The sequence below is a fragment of the Miniopterus natalensis genome, chromosome 1, assembly GCF_054644295.1.
Source record: "Miniopterus natalensis isolate mMinNat1 chromosome 1, mMinNat1.hap1, whole genome shotgun sequence".
NCBI lineage: Eukaryota > Metazoa > Chordata > Mammalia > Chiroptera > Miniopteridae > Miniopterus > Miniopterus natalensis.
The window spans coordinates 156,127,838-156,131,869 of NC_142081.1; positions in this window are offsets into that span (position 1 = coordinate 156,127,838).

Consider the following 4,032-nt stretch of genomic DNA (forward strand, 5'->3'; position numbering starts at 1 on the left):
TGAAAGGTAAGCTTAGGTAGTTTGTATCATTCTTTGATTCACAATCCTGGGAACTTTTATTTAGAGCTATAATAACACACATACATTCAAATAATCATCCTTTTTTACTAACATTTTAGGCAGAATTATAATTTTACTGGCCAATCATCTACATGATAATCTACACCAAAAAGCATACAGAGCATTGTTATGTTTTCCCAGTTTATGTACTAAAAATATTTATATGCTATGCTTGTTCTTTTTCATGGTTTTCACCATAGTATTCTATGTACTAGAGGTCACAACCTTGGAAATACCATAAAAGTAAATGGAAGTACAAGAAGAAGAAAAAGATAAGAGAGGAAGAGATTACAATTTATCAAGATTTTTTTCATGAAGCAAGGAAAAAGACTTGTTATTTTAAGTTGTCACCTGAGTGCTTCTTAGTAAGAAAATTTGTATTTATATAGGAAATACTTTGAAAGCCTATTAACATATGAAAAATAAGACCCTGAGATTAAGGATTGGCTAGGAACAGTGAAATAATAATCTCTGGTAGAAGAAATAGGCAGATGTGGGAAGGCTATAGAAAAGAGAGGATGCGCAACCAGTATGGCTCAGTGGTTGAGCTCCATGTGCCCTGAACCAGGAGATCACAGTTCCATTTTGGCCAGGGCACAAACTTGGGTTTTGGGCTCAGTCCCCAATAGGGGGCATGCAGGAGGCAGTTGATCAATGGCTCTCTCATAATTGGTGTTTCTATCTCTCCCTTTCCCTTCCTCTCTCCAAAATCAATAAAAACATTTTTAAAAAGAAAAGAAAGGAGAAAGGGAGAGACAGAGGGAATGTTGGGCAAACTGGCAGGAGGCTAGAGCCTACAGAGGAAGCTGATTAACCAGGCTAGCTAAAGAAATGCAAAGAACAAGATATTTAAGATTTAATTTTATGTTGTTTATGCCTCTGAGCTATAAATCCCCTCCATCATTCTAAAACCTTCAGTAAATTCTGCTATAAACACAAATTCCCTGTGAGAGTTATTTGAAAAGAAATTCTGGAAAAGAGGCTAATTTTCATATTTGTAATTGATAGAAAAAAGCTATAGAAAATAGAATGTTAATAAATTTGAACTTTTACAGAGAACAAGAACTTAGAGTTAAAAGTGAGTACAGAAATGTAAACTTATGAGACTTTGCTGAAATTGTGACTTCACAGAAGATTGGGAAGTCTATATTTTATTTAAATCGCATAGACAAGGTGACTACAATTGACATCTGGATCACATCTTTTTTTTTTCTTTTTTTTATATCCTCCTACCACCAAAAGCACTGGAAAGAATATCTCAGAAACACAATCTTAATTAAAGATAACAAAGCTATTCTAATGTTGGAAATAATCAAAATAGAGTACTCTCATGAAGCAAATCAATATCCAGAAACCTTTTGTGATAGGCAGTTTTACAGACATGAGCAGAGCAAGGATGATGGGCCAGGTACCAAAGATCACCAGGGTGGAAAGCCCTAGGTGTCTAGCAATGAGAAAACTGGGAAAACAAGGACTTCACCTGGAGGGTAATCTTTCCTCCCCTAGCATATCACTGGTCATGCAGTTTGGAACCCCTGACCTTTCATATTGCTGGTCATGCAGTTCAGACCCTTCTCTGACCTTTTCTCCCCTGGCATGTCACTAGTCATATGAGTTAGACCCCCTTAGAGGGGGAAATTAACAGGGGGGCCAAAAAATAGCCCTTAAGCATTAAGCCCTCGGAACAATAAGGTTCTGACCGACATCAAACATACCTAGGTCTCAGTTGTGTTTCAGCTCCAGGCCCAAGAAAAACAGCAAAACCAGACAAGCAAAGCCATGGCTGACCACAGGACCAGCTGTACTGACTGATGTTCATCTGCCCTGTGCTGACCATTCAGTAAAGACCCCAACTCTAAAAGGATGCACCTGGGAAGCTGATGAATATTCTACTGGGATCCTCCCCTGAGACCTCCAGATAAATACCCTCAAGATGGAAGACCCAGTGCAGCTTTCTCTATGAAGCAAGTCTGTGCCTTTCCCCACCCCCTTCCCTCAGGCATGTTTTCTTTGCCTCTCTCTAAGTTCCAAGGACCCTTCTTTTGCCTCTGCAGCTTGTTTCCTTAGCCCATTTCTTCTATGACTCAACGTCTTCTACCTCTGTGACATTCTAAATAAACTTTTTCTTATAGTTTGAGTCTTGGCTCTGAATTCTTTCTTAGCCAGAACTCAAGTACCGAGGCTGCTGAACCAAGGTCCAATCTGACTGCATCAGTCTAACATCTGGTGCCATTTCACTGCCAACATTTTAATAAATATCTTCTAGCAATCAGTATTACATCCTTGATTCAGCTTTGACTCCAATCCCTAATACTATGTTTAGCACATAGTAGGTGCCCAAGAAACCATTGTTGAACTAAATAAATCTACGGACTAAGAGATTGTCCTTTTTAAAGTATTTTCCTTAATACAGAATATTACTACATTACAGTTTTCATTAGACAGTGGGCATTCATACAAGCAGAAACAACTAAGGATTCTAAAACCTCTTAGGGCATAAAAATGCCATTTTAGAAATTGCTTGTTCCTAGAATAATATTTTTTAAGAATTGTCATTGAAAGCTTTAGAAAAAGATCTGGTATTGTATTTTGAGAAATGTACTTGCAAAAGTACAGTTTGAACGCTTCTGAACACTCAAGCATATGCATAGTGAGGAATTACAGAGATAGTGAATTCTCCTTCTCACTAACACACTGAATGTAAATCATACAAATAAGATGACAGAAAATGAAAAGAGGTTGAGTAGGTCATTGTACAACTAATATAGGAACAATAAAAAAATGAAGAAAATTTTAGAAAGGAAAAATAACTTTGAGCCCTAGCTGGTTTGTCTCAGTGGCTAGAGCGTCGGCCTGCAGATTGAAGGGTCCCAGGTTCGGTTCCAGACAGGGGCAAGTCCCTCGGTTGGAGGCTCAATCCCTGGCCCCATCAGGGAACGTGCAGGAGGCAACCAATCAATGTGTTTCTCTCACATCGATGTTTCTGTTTCTCTCTCTCTCTCTACCTCCCTCCCCCACATTCCACTCTCTCTGAAAAGCAATGGAAAAAATATCCTCAGGTGAGGATTAAATAAATATATAAATAAATAACTTTGAAACAAGCTGCTTCAACCACTGCTAGAATAATTACATTTGCAGATAAAATTGTGTTCTACTCCCAAATACTTGTTCATTGAAACACTTATACTATGAAAGGGACAAATGAAAAATATACAAACTAATCAAGAGTTTATTTCAAAAAGAAATTTTCTTATGTAACAAGAGAAAAAATATACAGCCTCACAGCTCTATAAAAAGGAAAGATCATGATAGTTTAAAAGCCTTCATTCAACTGAGCTACTCTGTAGAAAACAGAATTTACATGAGAGAGAAAAGGTCAGGATTCTAGCAAGGAGAAAATGAGAAAGAGAGATGGAAGGAAGAGGGAGGGAGGGTAAAATGAGTAGATGGTAAAAGGCTATGTGCTCTGCAGTGATTCCCCATCTTGTAACATTTCAAATAGTCAAAGCTGATAAAACTTATTCACTCTCTGTTGAATGTCACCTTATGGAAAGGAGAGAATACCACTGAAATAGATTAACTTTGGGTTTAGGATGTGAAATGTGATTTCTAAAAGTTTTTTGTTGCTGTTTTAATTCTCATAAAGCACATGTCAATGGCTCATTCAACTTAATGAGGGGCCCAGGAGGATGGACAACTAGTTCCAGGTTGGGGGAATTGGGTATTGATAGCCAAGTGAAAGAGAATGTTAGAATAAGACTGTTAGATTAGATACAAAACTAGTTAGTACCTTACAGGGTAATTCAACCATAACCTTAGAATAGAAATCATTTGTATTTCTACTAGAAAAAAAAAAAAAAATCAGAAGCTAACATTAATTTCACAGTCTGGGCTCTGAATCACAACAAATAGTAAGTCAAAAAAGGTATATTCCCCTTTGAGGAGATGACAAAACCATGGCCTGCAGGCTAG